Genomic DNA, 17,500 nt, shown 5'->3' with positions numbered 1-17,500 from the left:
TGATGTATAACAATAACTGATAGTCTGGTCAGTCATGTGATCATATGGTATATTATTATCATCATCATTGTCGTTTAACGTCCGTTTTCGATGCTGGTATGGGTTGGACTGTTTGACTGAGGTCTCTTTTACTCTTTTACTTGTTTCAGTCATTTGACTATGACCATGCTGGAGCACTGCCTTTAGTCGAGCAAATCGACCCCAGGACTTATTCTTTGTAAGCCTAGTACTTATTCTGTCGGTCTCTTTTGCCAAACCGCTAAGTTACAGGGACATAAACACACCAGCATCGGTTGTCAAGCGATGTTGGGAGACAAACACAGACACACAAACATATACACACACATACATATATATATGTATATACATATATATATATATATATATATATATATATATATATATATATATATATATATGTATGTATGTATATACATATATACGGTGGGCTTCTTTCAGTTTCTGTCTAACAAATCCACTCACAAGGCTTTGGTCGGCCTGAGGCTATAGTAGAAGACACTTGCCCAAGGTGCCACGCAGTGGGACTGAACCCGGAACCATGTGGTTGGTAAGCAAGCTACTTACCACACAACCACTCCTATGCCTGTTTCTTTTTTTTTTCAATATGTGATCGCGTGTGTATCGTTGGCGATTTTCTTTCTCTGTCTTCCCCTCTTCCAGGTTTTTAGTATTGCAATGGCTAAGCTGCACTGTGAGGAATTGAAACTGGATGCCTTATACCACTTATGTGTGTGTAAATCCAAGTGAAAAGATTAAAGCCTACAATTGCTAAGAATTTATGTACAACTGGATTAATTGAATCTTTTTTAAGTAAATAAACTTAGTAAAGAATTAACCATTTTATTATCAGAATTCTGTTCAACAACTGCATTTGTTTCAATTAATTATGAAAATGGTGAAAAAAATTTTAATGTCTTTGTCATTATTAAGCTAGCATAAGGTACTGAGCTGGCAGAATTGTTAGTACGCCAAGCAAAATGCTTAGCAGTATTTTGTCTGTCTTTACATTCTAAGTTCAAATTCCACAGATGTTAACTTTGCCTTTTATCCTTTCGGGGTCGATAAATAAAGTACCAGTTGCATACTGGCGTTAATCTAATCGACTGGCTCCCTCCCCAAAAATTTCGGGCCTTGTGCCTAGAGGAGAAAAAAATTGTTAGCACACCAGGCGAAATGCTTACCAGTATTTCATTTGTCTTTACAATCTGAGTTCAAATTAAGCTGAGGTTGACTTTACCTTTCGTCCTTTCAGGGTTAATAAAATAAGTACCAGTTGAGCACTGGGGTTTGATGTAATTGACTTACCCCCACCCCTGAAATTACTGGCCTTGTGCCAAAATCTGAAATCATTATTAAACAAGCATCTAGAATATAAGTTAACTGGAAATTTTGATGCAATGTTTTTAATTCAGATCATTTTTATACAGGAAGCTTGTGTTGTAGAAGCTTGGGTAGTCTCAGGTGGAGTCATATCAAAAGTGTTTATATAGTTAGTTGCAGTTAGTATAACTCATTATGATTTGCATAAGTTGCCAGGAGTAGTAGATTAACAAAGCTATTTGGTATTTATATTCTGTTAAGTTCAACTTTATTTTTCATCCTTTGGGTATTTTGATCCAATATTAATTGATTTTACACAAACTCCTACAGAATTGGTTTTGTTTCCAGTCAAAAGAAACTACTATTTAAATAGAAGACATGGGAAGGGAAACAGTTCTAGAAGGTTTCTCCTTTTATTCTTTTTTCCATCTCTATTCAGTTTTATTTACCATTTCTAAAATTTTCTTTTATTATTGTACCAAATTCACAGTAGTTAGAATATTAGAAGAACTGGTTAATTAATTATCACAGCAAGTCTCTTTTGATCTATCCAAACATTGTTTGTATCTCCTTTCTTTCATAGACACGGAATGGTTCTTGTAGACAGGTAAATACAAAAGAATTCATGTTGACTGATTTCAAATAGACTTTTCTACTGTTATTCAGGTTTTCATTTTAGAATTTTACATAGAGATACTCAGGTGCTTTTTGATCTTTCTTTTTTCTTTTCTTCTCATTGTTATGAAAAACATGGCTGTGTACTTAAGAAGCTCACTTTACGATCATATGGTTTCAGGTTCAGTCCCTTCTTGGGCTAAGCAATGCCTTGTGAGTGAATTTGGTAGGTAGTAGCTATGCAGAAACCCATTGTTTATATATATATATATATATATATATATATATATATATATATAAACAATATATGAGTATATGCATATATATGTACATGTATGTATATACGTTCATCCACATGTACATATAGATACATAACTGGGTACATGACGTGGCAAAAGAACAAGGACAAAAATGGTAAACAAGGTGCAACAAACAAGCAGGCCACATAGAAACAACCCCTTCATCAGCTGCCACCATTAAAACTCCGGCGTTTTGAAGAATTAAGGCAGTACGCATCGTTAAAATGGTTCTTCCCACGAACACAAATTAAATTGTTTTCGTGTTCGTGGAGGGTAGTGGCAGACGGAAAACAAGACAGGAAAACGAAACGGTGAAATAAACAAACAAAAAGGCTGTACAGCCAGACGTGAAGTGTGTATGTCTCGAACGCTGTGAAGCACGTACAGGATATATATATATATATATATATATATATATATATAGTTTTAGGGAATTTTGGATTTTATCCCTAATATTATTATTATTATATATATATATATATATATATATATATATATACATATCATCATCATCATCATCATTGCTGTTGTCGTCACTATCATCATCATCATCGTCATTGTCATCATCACTATCATCATCATGTTCTCTATGCTGACATGGGTTGGACTGTTTGACAAAAGCTGGAAAGTCAGAAGGCTGTGTCAAGCTCTATACATACATACATACATACACACATACATACGTACATACATACATACATACATACATACATATATATATATATATATATATATATATATATATATATATATATATATATATATATATATAAATTATATATCATTTAAATACATATATACATGTATGTGTGTGCGTTTGTGTCTGTTTGTATAAAAGATAGAAGAATCCTCAACTTGATACTAAGCTTATTGCTATAAATTTGGTATCTAAAGTTGGTGGCGAATTGGCAAAGTTGTGAGAACATTGTACAGGATGTGTTGTAGTATTCATTCTAGCTCACTGCACTCTGAGTTCAAATTCTCCCAAGATCAACTTAGCCTTTCATCCTTTAGAGGTTGATAAATAAAATACTAGTACTGTACTGTACTAGAGTCAATTCTTCTCTCTCTCTCTCTTACACACACACACACACACACATGTACACATATACATACCCAATATTCATTCATAAATTCATATCCTTCTCCTTCTCCTCTGATACATCTCCCTCACACCATAAACAGATCTTATTCATTTCTTGCTTGCTCAGGCAAAAAGCCAGTTTTTTTTGTTTTGTTTTGTTTTTGTTTTTTGTAAGTGTTGAAATGTGGTTGGCTGAATCTATCTCAAAATTTATATATTTATATCAACACAGACACAGGAGTGGTTGTGTGGCAAGAAGCTTCCTTCCCAACCACATGGCTCTGGGTTCAGTCCCACTGTGTGACACCTTGAGCAAATATCTTCTACTATAGCCTTGGGCCAACCAAAGCCTTGTGAGTGTATTTGGTAGACGGAAACTGAATAAAGCCTGTCGTGTTTGTGTGTGTATATATATATATATATATATATATATATATATATATATATATATGTATGTATACATATATATATATGTACTAGCAAAAATACCCGGCTTTGCCCGGGTTAAAGAGAATAATGAAATCTAAAAACGCCGTCTAGACTACGCAACCCTCAACTGTTAGTAGCTACGATACAATATATCTCTATAATAACTCTCCAATCCATGCCAGCATGGAACATAGACATTAAGTGGAATGCCAGTCTCTCATCTAGGAGGGCCTTGAAATCAATGTTACCAACTGGGGACTATGTGTGGCGTAGTGATAATAAAAAGACCCAAAGGAGGTCTGCAACGAAATAATTTTACTCAACACTTTGCAAGTGAATCAGTGGAGGCAAAGATGCGTCTCATTTACTTGACAATTTATGCACCACATTGCAGAAATCACAATGAAAGTATATCTGAAAGGGTAGTCTTACACTGTTGTACCGTTGAATTACAAATAATGCTCATCTGTTATGTTCGGGTTAAAATTTCATCAACATCAAAAATATATGAATTTTCATGGGAGTTATGGCCGTTATACATAGAATATAATTTCCAAATTTCATAAAGACCCGTTCAGTACTTTTGACGTAGTTTTGGATAAGAAAACAAATGACTAATGTGTGTGTTTGTGTGCATGTGTTTGTGTGTGATGGGTGTATATATGTATAGATATCTGTATGCATGTATATATATGTATATATGTGTACATATTACATGTACATCTATATATATATATATATATATATATACATCTACACATGTGTATACATATACATGTATGCATATAGATCTATATATATATATATATATATATATATATATATATATGCATATACGTGTACATATACATGTATATGTATACATATACATCTCTTTCTCACTCTTTCTCTCTTTCTCTCTTTCTCTGAAAGTATCTGTCATTACAGTATCGAAATGTGATTGTTTCAGTTAGTGGAATAACGTGTACATATACATCTATATGTATACATATACATCTCTCTCTCTCTCTCTCTCTCTTTCTCTCTTTCTCTCTTTCTCTCTTTCTCTGAAAGTATCTGTCATTACAGTATCGAAATGTGATTGTTTCAGTTAGTAGAATAGTTTCATTTTTAAAGTGAAAGTATTTGACATGAGTGTTTTTGTTTCACTTTTGACACGTAATACTTAAATAGTGGAGGAGATATTATGTTGCTGTAGGCTCGAACTCTGCAACAAGTTAAAATTTTTTTTGACTAAAACACAACTGGAACCCTAAGTAAGGCATGTGTAAAATTTGAATGAAATTGGTTGCGTAGTTCTCGAGTTTTAGGGATTCACACAGACAGACAGACAGACAGACAGACAGACAGACAGACAGACAGACAGACACACATTCTCATTTTTATATATATAGATAGATACATACATACATATATATATATGTATGTATGTATCTATCTATGTATGTATGTATTTGTGTATCTTTTTGCCTGAGCAAGCAAGAAATGAATAGGATCTGTTTATGGTGTGAGAGAGATGTATCAGAGGAAGACAGAGGTATCAGATATGGTGTGCAAGAGAGATGACGGTGCTGGTATGGTCATGTGATGCATATGGATGAGGACAGCTGTGTAAAGAAGTGCCAGTCTCTGACTGGGGAGGGAACCCGTAGTAGAGGTAGACCCAGGAAGACATGGGACGAGGTAGTGAAGCATGATCTTCAAACTTTGAGCTTCACAGAGGCAATGACTAGTGACCAAGACATTTGGTGATATGTTGTGCTTAAGAGGACCCATCAAGCCAAGTGAAATCATAGTGATGACTGATGCTGGTGTCATGTAACTGGTACCTATCCTGGTGGCATGTAAATAACATCTTTCGAACATTGGACCTCACAGAGGCAAAGTGACTGAGTTCCTTTTGAGTGTCGGGCATCATGGAAGCAAAGTGGCTGAGTTCCTTTTGAGGGAGGTCGTAGTCGCCATTGAGAGTTTGTGTAAGTCATAAGAAGTCATTGAGATCATTGAGAGTTTGTATTTATTGGAGTATTATTTTTAGTGGAGTAATTTGAAGTATGTCATATGAAGATAGTTGTGCCTATCCCCACTTTATGAAATTTGTATATCCAATGTATAGAAGGATATAAAACTATCTATCTTTCAGCAGTCTGTGTGTCATATTTAATTTAGATACATCACAGAAATCCAAATTAACTCCAGTATTTGTCCATAAGCGATATTATCTTTCTCTTAAGGTGGGAATGTTACGTGCACATTTCTAAGTTTTTGGGCTTCGTCAGCAGCATGTACCCACTAGCAATCACATGCCAAAGCAAAAATTTGTCACCACTGCTCTCCTGTAAGGTGGCATATCAAACAAAATACTTCATGGTATTTATTTACAATCTTTTGTAATCTGAGTTCAACTGCTACCAAGGTGAACTTTGCTTTCCTTCCTGGTTGATAAAATATAGTTATGTATTTGATAGCACAAAAGACATACGAGCATATGAAACTCACCCAAATTTCGGCAGTGCATATTCAAGAAAAAGTGAATGCCAGGGAAAAATTAATTCAAGGGAGGCCCAATTTGCTATTTAATGCCTGAGGTAGTGTTTTGAGACCATTTCTAGGGGGAAAAAAAGTGCATCTTACACGCCATCAAAAATGGCAACAGTCAAGTACTAGTGGAGTTGATACAATCAACTGTACCCTCCCGCTTAATTAGAAATCAATATTAAATAAAAGAAATCAATATGGCTTTGTTAGAAATCAATATTATTAAAAGGAGGAAGTGATGTGATGGATAACAGAATTATTAAATTTCAGTGAATGTCATGGGAATCACACCTCATTGTTGAATGACATTGTATGTCTGGAATGACTACAAGCTAACTGTAACTCAAAACTCTCTGTCCCAGATCCCATACTCAAAAACAATTTGATTATTCTTCATCAGGAATGCACCTTTGCTGCTGCTGCTGTTGCAGCTGTTGATGTTGTTGTTGTTGTTGTTGCTGTTGTTGTTGTTGTTGCTGCTGCTGCTGCTGTTGCTGTTTAGCCTTGGGTAAACCTTGATCAAGAAATGGTGTATCGTTTATCAAGCATAATCTGCCAAGCAATATATTATCCAACGTGTCTTTCTTTTAACTAAGATGGTAGAGTGATTTGATGAAGATTTGACTACTGTTTCTAGCAGGTTAAGAAACAGCATTGTCACTGTCTCTCATTCCCCCACCCTACTGCCTGAGTTCAACTAAGGATTAATTGTACTAAACTAAGGGCTAACTATAGTAGCCGCACCCATTCATCTAAATGTCCTGAGTCTAAGAGATTAGGGGAATCTGTGAAGGCAATAGACACAGACTGGATGATTCCCAGACTGGGCATTGAATTGTGTTCTTCAGCAAAGCACTTCATTTCACATTGCTCTGTAATCGTTTCATCATCTCACCTGTGGCACATGGTGCACCTGTACAGGTAATGTTGATTAGATGGAGGGAGTGAGCTTATGTGAACACAAACATTTGATCACTATAAACAGATCATCTGTGTGGTTGTTCAGTAAGAAATTGCTAAACCCTCATACGTCATCTAATGATGGGAGATTCCATGATATCTATATATTTAAAAATGAGAATGTCTGTCTGTCTGTGTGAATCCCTAAAACTTGAGAACTACACAACCAATTTCATTCAAATTTTACACATGCCTTACTTAGGGTCCATGTAGTGTTTTAGGCCAAAAATTTTTTAACTTCATGCCTAGTGCGAGCCCAGTGCAATATCACATCTCTTCCTCCACTATTGCAGTATTACGTGTCAAAAGTGAAACAATAACATCTCTCTATTGTAATGTCAGATATTTTCACTTTAATAGTTTCACTTTAATACTGAAACTATTAAAGTGAAACTATTATCTCACATATATATAGGCATACATACATATATACATACCTATATATAATATATATTTGTTATGTGTATATATATATATATATATATGAGAGAATGTACGAAAAAAAACAACAACAGACGAGGACAGGTGGTGTAAACAACAAAAGGATGTATTAGTTTGACGCTCGGGAATACAGAAAGTCTTTAACGTTTCGAGCTATGCTCTTCAACAGAAAACAAGGAGAAAAACACGGAGAAAAAAATTGAATGGTGTTTGGTCAACGATCTATCATGGCTTATAGGTGGTAACATTGATTTCAAGGCCTTCCCAGATGAGTGACTGATTATTCAAAGACATTTATTGATTGTAAATTTATTCTGTCCAGTTACCTATTGGTATATTGGTCATTTTCAAACTCCACAGGTGAGTTTGTGAGTTCAAATCTTGGACCGGGCTGCCTGTTGTGTTCTTGAGCAAGACACTTTATTTCACATTGCTGCAGTTCACTCAGCTGTAGAAATGAGTTGTGATGTCATATGTACCAAGCTGTATCGGCCTTTGCCTTTCCCTTGGATAACATCAGTGGTGTGGTGAGGGGAGAAGGGTATGCATGGGCGACTGCTGGTCTTCCATAAACATCATTACCCGGACTTGTGCCTGGGAGGGTGACTTTCTAGGTGCAATCCCATGATCAGTCATGACCGAAGGGGGTCTCAGCAATATATATATATATATATATATATATATATATATATATATATATATATATATAAAAGATAATAAGAGTGAAAAAACTACAGAAGGCTTGTGTTACATGGTTAAAGTATATATTTAAATTATGTCAGAAAAATGTTAGAAAAATGTTAGAAAATCTTTTTGGTATATAAACATTGTATTTTGAGAAATAACCGGTTTCGTGTTGTCTTTTCAAATTTCTCTACTTCATTGTAACGTGTTCGCTAATGAAGTAGAGAAATTTGAAAAGACAACACGAAACCGGTTATTTCTCAAAATACAATGTTTATATACCAAAAAGATTTTATAACATTTTTCTAACATTTTTATAACATTTTTCTGACATAATTTAAATATATACTTTAACCATGTAACACAAGCCTTCTGTAGTTTTTTCACTCTTATTATCTTTTATACATCCAACCACGTGCTTTCCCATACCAACTTTCTCACCTATATATATATATATATATATATATATATATATATATATATATATATATATATATATACATATATATAAATATCTAATTAACTTATGAACAAACAAAACTTAATTGCTGTTCAGCAATTAATTACAGTTAAATAGAGTGCAGCCAGCTATCACTGACAAGCAAGTATGTCTTAGCAACATGTACAATGCTTTTACTTATTGTTTTAAGTCCTGATGTAGATGTGAGTCGACATAGACACTCTCTAAGTCTGCTATAACCCAATGGAGTGAGAAAGGACTGTACCAGCACTTGGCTGATATTCATTATAGCTGAGAAGACTGGAGCAATGTGTAGCAAAGTGCCTTGCTGCCCAGTACAGGAGTTGAACCCACAATTTTCTGATCATGAACTGAACATGACAACTAATAATGTAAATAATGTACATAATTCCTCATCTCTTAAATATAGAACTTATTAAGTATTGTTTCATCAAAACAACATGATTCGATATAAAAGGGTGTTACTTCTGTTGCATCCTGTACATTCAATGAAAACATTTTTGCTGAATTAGAACATGTAATATCGACCTTACTTTGCACATAGGACTAGGGAGAGATTTTTTAAGGGTTTTTTTGGTGGGTTGGGTGGAAAGTGTGCCATCAAATACAGAAAGTATTTAAAATTAAAATAAATACTTTATATTTTATGATATTCTGAATATATAGTGGGAACACTATATATTAATGGGTTAATGTGGAGTAGTGAGGGGGGGCTGATGATCATGGTTATCCCATTTTAGATGAAATTAAGTGCTTCATCAAGTGTTAGGTCAATTGAACTTACATTTATAGTTGAAGTATGTATGTATGTATGTATGTATGTAAGTATGTATGTATGTATGTATGTATGTATGTATGTATGTACGTCTGCCTGCTTGTATGTATGTATGTATGTATGTATGTATGCGTACATGCATGTATGTATGTATGTATGTAAGTATGTATGTAAGTATGTATGTATGTATGTATGTATGTATGCATGCATGCATGCATGTATGTATGTATGTCTGCCTGCTTGTATATATGTATGTATGTATGTATGTATGTATGTCTGCTTGTATATCGTTAAATACCCTATTTTATTTTATACTTAAATGTTTTAATAATGTTCCTCAACTAGAGTCAGTTGGGGAAACATTATTAGCCAAGTAATTATTGTAATTGCTTACAAACATTTACCTTCCACAAACATATCTCTCTCATTCTTCTTCTTCTCTCTTTCTCACTCTACTTCTCTCTTTCTCTCTCTACTTCTCTCTTCCTCATATCACTTCCTTCTTTCATATTCTGTTCTTCCTCTCTCATGTCCTGTTTTTATCTCTTTTTCTCTCTTCTTCATATCATACTCCCTCCTTTATACCCCATTCTCCCTCTCACACATCCTGTTCTTCTTCTATCCCTCTCTTTCATCTCCTATTCTCTCTCTCTCTCTCTCTCTCTGCAATTCTTCTCTGAAATTTACTACGAAAACAAGATCTGCTCTTTATTGAGCCTTACTTGGCAAAAACATCTGACCACTCTCTTGTCCCCACCCATCACAAGTAGGACCAGCTGTCGTTACTCTACTGGACTATCCCAACCCACCAGTCTTCTGTAAACTTCTCCTTTCCTCCTCCATGCCAAACCTGCACAGGATTCTTGAGCAAAGACCTCAAAGACATTCTCCTATGGGACCATGCTAATATTATCTCCTTCAATAATACAAAGACATAATCCCTACTCACTGGATTACTGCACCCACAACCGGAGTAGATATCTGAAAACAATGATCACCCAGTTGATTCAAATGCAGTTATTCATCAATGACACACTCGTCGCTGACCTACAGACATAATGTCTTCTCATTCCTTCAGTGACCTCTACTTTTCAGAGCTGGGTGGTTTCATACCATCTCTGCTCCACAACTATCAAAACATCTATCTCTCCTGCTGTTGTTAGTGATATTGTATCCACCATCCCAGACCCTTCACTAACCCTTATGACTAGTCTTTCATCTTTTGAATGATGACCCTCAAGAATTCCCTCTCTGTCCATGTTTTTTGGGGTTTTTTTTTCTTTTTCCAGCCACCACCAACTTTTCAAGACAAACAGAATCAACATTAATCTTGGTGATTTCAAAGGGTTCGTGAAGGTTATAAGCACAGCTCTTGATCCAGAAAAGGCAATAAAAGGGGGAAAAAATGACTTAACACTACAGATAACTAGACACAAGTAATGTGATGAAGGATCTGTACAATATGGAAAAAGTTTACATTATGGAAAAAGTTTACATCATCATCATCACCATCATCACCATCACCATCACCACCACCACCACCACCACCACCACCATCATCATCATCATCATCATCATCACCGTCACCATCATCATCATCATCAATTAATGTCCGCTTTCCATGCAGGCATGAGTTGGATGGTTTGACAGGAGTTGGCAAGCCAAAGGGCTGCACCAGGCTCCAATTGTCTGTTTTGGCATGGTTTTTTTTCATGGCTGGATGCTTTTCCTAACACCAACCACCCCACGAAGTGGACTGAATGCTTTTCATCTGCCATCAACACAGACATGGTCAGTTTTGGCATGGTTTTTACAGCTGGATGCCTTTCCAAATGCCAACAACTTTACAGTGTGGATTGGATGCTTTTTACATGGCACCAGCGATGGCGGGGTCGCCAAGTAACTTGCAAGACAAAGATCCTTTGAGAAGGGAGAGGGAATTGGAGGAGATGGTCTCTTGCCAGATGATGAAGGGTTAAAGTGTGGCAGAAAGTCTCCCTCTTTTGGGGAATTAGTTTTTCTTTTATTCTTTTACTTGTTTCAGTTATTTGACTGCAGCCATGTTGGAGAACCGTCTTTAGTTGAACAAATCGAGCCCAGGACTTGTTCTTTGTAAGCTTAGTACTTATTTTATCGGGGTCTTTTGATGAACCGCTAAGTTACGGAGACATAAACACACCAGCATCGGTTGTCAAGCAATAGTGAGGGGACAAACACAGACACACAAATACATATATATATATATATATATATATCATCCTCATCATCGTTTAACATCCACTTTCCATGCTAGCATGGGTTGGACGATTTGACTGAAGACTGGCGAACCAGATGGCTGCACCAAGCTCCAATCTGATCTGGCAGAGTTTCTACAGCTGGATGCCCTTCCTGATGCCAACCACTCCAAGTGTGTAGTGACTGCTTTTATGTGCCACCAGCACGAGAGCCAGTCATATATATATATATATATGTGATGGGCTTTTTTCAGTTTCCTCTACCAAATCCATTCACAAGGCTTTGGTCAGCCTGAGGCTATAAAAGAAGTCACTTGCCCAAGGTGTCACACAGTGGGACTGAACCCAGAATCATGTCACTGGGAAGTAAGCTTCTTACCACATAGCTACGTCTGTGTGGTAAACCATTGCTATAACTTTGTATTGTTAGTTTTTTTATATGCCTTTTATGTAACCCCACATTGTATTGCCCTGTATAGTCCCTAATGTGTTTGAGAACACTTAGTGGTTAATAAAGAAAACATCATCATCATCATCTTTATAAGAAGGTCCTTGAAGTCTGAGGAAACTGGTCGTGACCTGGTATCAAGAACATTGACTCCAAATGTAAAATATTTGTGCAGATCATGAAAAAAGCAACATTAAAGGATTGTCAAATTCCTCAATATCAAATTAACTGTACAACATGAGTTTATAGCTTATCATCAGAACAATAGCAATTAACTATTCAGAGCAACAAACATTTGAGTAATCATACATTAGATCAAGTTATAATTATCTTAATAGCATTTCTATGACAAACAAAACAAATTTCCTTTGCTTAAAAATAATATAAAACACTCCCGACCATGTAGCTTCAGGTTCAGTCTCACTGCATGTCATCTTTGGTAAACCAAGGCCATGTGAGTGGATTTGGTAGACAAGAAACTGAAAAGAAGCGGTGAGCTGGCAGAAACGTTAGCACACCGGGCGAAATACTTAGCGATATTTCGTCTGCCGTTACGTTCTGAGTTCAAATTCTGCCAAGGTCGACTTTGCCTTTCATCCTTTCGGGGTCAATAAATTAAGTACCAGTTATGCACTGGGGTCGATGTAATCAACTTAATCCCTTGTTTGTCCCCTCTATGTTTAGCCCCTTGTGAGCAGTAAAGAAATAAGAAACTGAAAAGAAGCCCATTGTGTGTGAGTGTCTGTATATTTACTGACATTTGTGGTTGCTTATCCAAAAATCACCATGTCCAGGTGATGGCACTTCTCTTATCATCAACATCATCATCATCATCATCATCATCATCACCATTTTTACTTCCACTTTTCCATGCCCGTATGGGTCAGATAGAATTTGTTGAGACACATTTTTAGCAGCTGGATGCTCTCCTCAGCTGTTTCCACTTAAGGTAATATTTCCTCATGACCAGACATGTCTTCGTGGAGGTTTGGTAATGAAGTACACTACTTGTATATTAGTGATATTTATTTGCTATCATGCAATTTAAAAGCAAGGAGACAGTAACACACACACACACACACACACACACACAATTTTCATACCTATGCCACATAAAGGACCAAACCCCTGAGTCAGATCTATGGTTTAAATTGGATTCGGTACTTGCATATCTACAGTATCCTACCAACACTTGATGTATTCAATATTGCTTATTTCACTGTGGGCTCTATGTTATCGTACCTAGCCATTTCTGGTGTCCTTCAAGTTGATGTGGCTTGATTCTTATAAACCCACATAACAAAACACCACTCACACGTGTGTATATATATATATATATATATATATATATACAGTCTGTTAAAGTCTGTCATACTGGCCATGATGAAATACCACAAGGTATAGAAAATACGTATTCGCCTTTATATATTTAATCCTTTATATTGAACACTCAATATTTCATCTATTCAATAAGACATATTCCATATATTCAATAAGACATTCAATACTTTATTTCATTGTACCATCCATTTTTATTTTATATTATATATTGTATATTATATTATATAGTGTATATTCCATATTCTATATCCCACATTGGTTTTGCAGGAATATAAATAAAACATAAAAAACAGACAGTGTTGGAACTCTTTTAAACAAAATAATATATTCCTCTATACACAATCATACAAAACCCCTTTTTTTGTATTTATCTTTACTTGCATATATATATATATATATATATATATATATATATACATGGAGGTTATGCTATGTAAACGACCATACAGTATATTTTCACAATACCCCTTAGGTAATCCCAATAACCTTATAAATCTGCATTTTAACTCTTAATCCCTATCTAATTTCTCACTCATACTCGAATATCACAACCATCTAATTATATTCGTGTGTATATGACACTCCTTTACTGTTGATACCTCTCTCTCTCTCTATCCCCCCATTCCTTCTATCTTTTTAAACTCTAATACCTTTCTCTCTCTGTCACCCTCATCTCCCCATTCCTACTTTCAAATTATCTTGACTGACCACTAACTGGTACACTTTCCCTTATTATCTCTCTCCTTGTTTTTCTTTCTTTTCTTTATTCCTCTTCCTCTTTTTTTCTTTTTTTCCTCTCTTTATTCCTCTCTTCCTGTTTTCGATTTGACCTTACAAATACATACCCTACTTTTAGGTCACTTTAAATAAAACCCTCATTCAATAACACTGTGTACAAACTTTATACTTGAAATGACCAATTTTAGATACTATTGGATTTTACTCACAAGGTATTGGAATCTTATATGTATACCATTCTGCCTAAATAATGGATCTACAAATGCAATATCCCTGCATATCTCACATCTATTTTCATTCCTCCACTTCACTCTCTATTTTGTATCTTATCTAAATTAACTATTGCTTAACCATTTTCTCACACCGTCTCCAATGAAGTTATATCATAAATATCCTGGAAACAGCTGTAAGACCTATTTATAAATGTTCTAAAATCTTCACAGCCTTGATTTTTTTATCTCATTCTGAAAAAAATTTTTTTAAATATATATATATATATATATATATATATATATATATATATATATAGACACACACACACACACATAAAATATGGGGGTTTAATTCACAGGTAATCTAAACAGATAGGTATGCTGGGTAGATGTAGCAATGGATTACCAGGGTTCCAAGCTTGTAACCAAGATGGGAGTTGAAGAACTATGGAACTATTGTAGATTTCCGGTATAGTAGATATAAATTTGTTAAAAAGGATAACAAACACCAAGGCAAGACATCTCAAGTCATATATGTTGTTATTATTAAAAATTATTAAGCAATTTTAAAGTCTTACAGCTGTTTCTGGGATATCCCAAATTTATCATCATCATCGTTTAACGTCTGCTTTCCATGCTAGCATGGGTTGGACAATTTGACTGAGGACTGGTGAACCAGCTGGGTACACCAGGCTCCAATCTGATTTGGCAGAGTTTCTACAGCTTAATGCCCTTGCTGTAGAAACTCTGCCAAATCAGATTGGAGCCTGGTGTAGCCAACTCGTTCACCAGTCCTCAGTCAAATCATCCAACCCATGATATATATATATATATATATATATATATATATATATATATATATATATATATATATATATATATATATATATCTGTATGTATGTGCGTGTGTGTGCGTGTATATATATATATATATATATATATTATAAAACAAACTTCTTTCACTTTCTTTGAACCAGGTTCACTCACAAAGGTTTGGTTGGCCTGGGGCTACAGTGGAAAATACTTGCTGAAGGTGTCATGCATTGGGACTGAACCGGGAACCCTGTTTGGAAAACAAACTTCTTACTGCAGAGCCACCAGTCAATAACACTAAATAATGATGGTGACAATGATGATGATGACAATAAGATTCTACCATTAATGACAACTAATAGTCTTATTTCATTCTGTAATCACTCTGAACTATTTACATACCAGTCATTACCAGTTTTTGTTGTTTATTTTTACACTATATCTCTATGCGGTTACCATTATACTTCTTAAACGATGTGCCTGTATCACTTATGAGTTTTCATTCATGCTCTCTGCTATCTTTGAAATTTAGTCGTCCCTTTAGTTTGCTTAATCTCTAAATTCCTTTCAAGTTTATCTCTAAATTCCTTTCATTCTCAGCAGATCCTATCAAACAACCTCAAATTTGTAAAGTTTTCCTTTTCTTCATTGGTCTCTTTTTTTTTTTTTTTTAAATTAATGTCATATTAACTTCTTACAATCAGCATGCAGTTAATGTTTTGAAGAGAATTACAGCTCTTTCATTTTTTTATGGATCTTTATGTTCAGAGTTTGAATTCTGCTATGGTCAAATTTGCCTTTCATTCTTCCAAGGTCAATAAAATAAATACCAGTTGAGCATCGGATTGTTGTGATGTAATTGACTGTACATATATATATATATATATATATATATATATATATATATACTCTTTTACTTGTTTCAGTCATTTGACTGTGGCCATGCTGGAGCACCGTCTTTAGTCGAGCAAATCGACCCCTGGACTTATTCTTTGTAAGCCTAGTACTTATTCTATTGGTCCCTGTTGCTGAACCGCTAAGTTATGGGGACCTAAACCCACCAGCATCGGTTGTCAAGCAATGTTGGGAGGACAAACACAGACACACATACATATATGATGATGATGGTGATGGTGGTGGTGGCGGTGCCGGTGGTGGCAGTGAGGAGGAGGAGGAGGAGAAGAAGAAGAAGAAGAAGAAGAATAAGAGCACTCAGAGAGTGCAAACCTCCGCCAAGGCAACACCCACATCCTCTCGACGATTAGCCAGAAATGGTTTTTAAAAAGTAAAAACACAGGAAAAATAATCCAGAATCATTGTCCTGTACCGGATCAATTCCCAAAATCTAATCAGTTCTTGCCAATCATGAGGCCAAACATCCCTGAATGTTTCGTCTTGAGATATCTTGTCCACGAACAAACAAACAAACAAACAAACACAGCTGAAAACAATACTTCCACCTTCGCTAAGGCGGAGGTAATAATAATAATAATACAAGGTTCTTTTTCCTTTCTTGAAATTTTACTTACATTTCAATGATCCACAATAATAAAAAAAAAAAACGCAGAATAGTATTCCAGCTGTGACAGTTTGGTCAATATCTTCATTATATATATATATATATATATATATATATATATATATATATATATATATATATATATATTTATATAAATAAGGATAAGATCGATATTTAAAATATTGATTTTATCAAGTGGCCAGCATGGGAATAAAAACCATCAAAGGTAATAATTATTTAAAATTATAATACAGGGTATCTCTTAGATACCCTGTATTATAATTTCATATATATATATATATATATATATATATATATATTTTGTTTTGGGGATTTGGTTTGCAAGATTCTTTATGTGAGTTTGTGTGTTGAAGCATATTCTGTTGTGTCTGGGGAGAGTCATTTTCTTTTTGTGCCTTATAATTTAACACACTCACCAGTAAAATTCGCAAGACACAACAAAAATTTTAGGAAAATAAAAATAAGGAATAAATGGAAATTTTACCGCTGAGTGTGTTAAATTATAAGGCACAAAAAGAAAATGACTC

At 34.9% G+C, this 17,500-nt stretch overlaps 1 long non-coding RNA gene across 1 annotated transcript in view; it reads left to right on the top strand.

Annotated features, from left to right (window-relative positions):
- LOC128248106 (uncharacterized) overlaps positions 1 to 17,500 on the top strand; it is a 55,170-nt gene that overhangs the window by 36,012 nt on the left and 1,658 nt on the right. The window lies entirely within an intron of this gene.

Source organism: Octopus bimaculoides, chromosome 6 (assembly GCF_046866305.1).
Source record: "Octopus bimaculoides isolate indiv1 chromosome 6, ASM4686630v1, whole genome shotgun sequence".
In the NCBI taxonomy this organism is placed as follows: Eukaryota; Metazoa; Mollusca; class Cephalopoda; order Octopoda; family Octopodidae; genus Octopus; species Octopus bimaculoides.
This window is presented reverse-complemented; position numbering and strand designations above follow the sequence as displayed.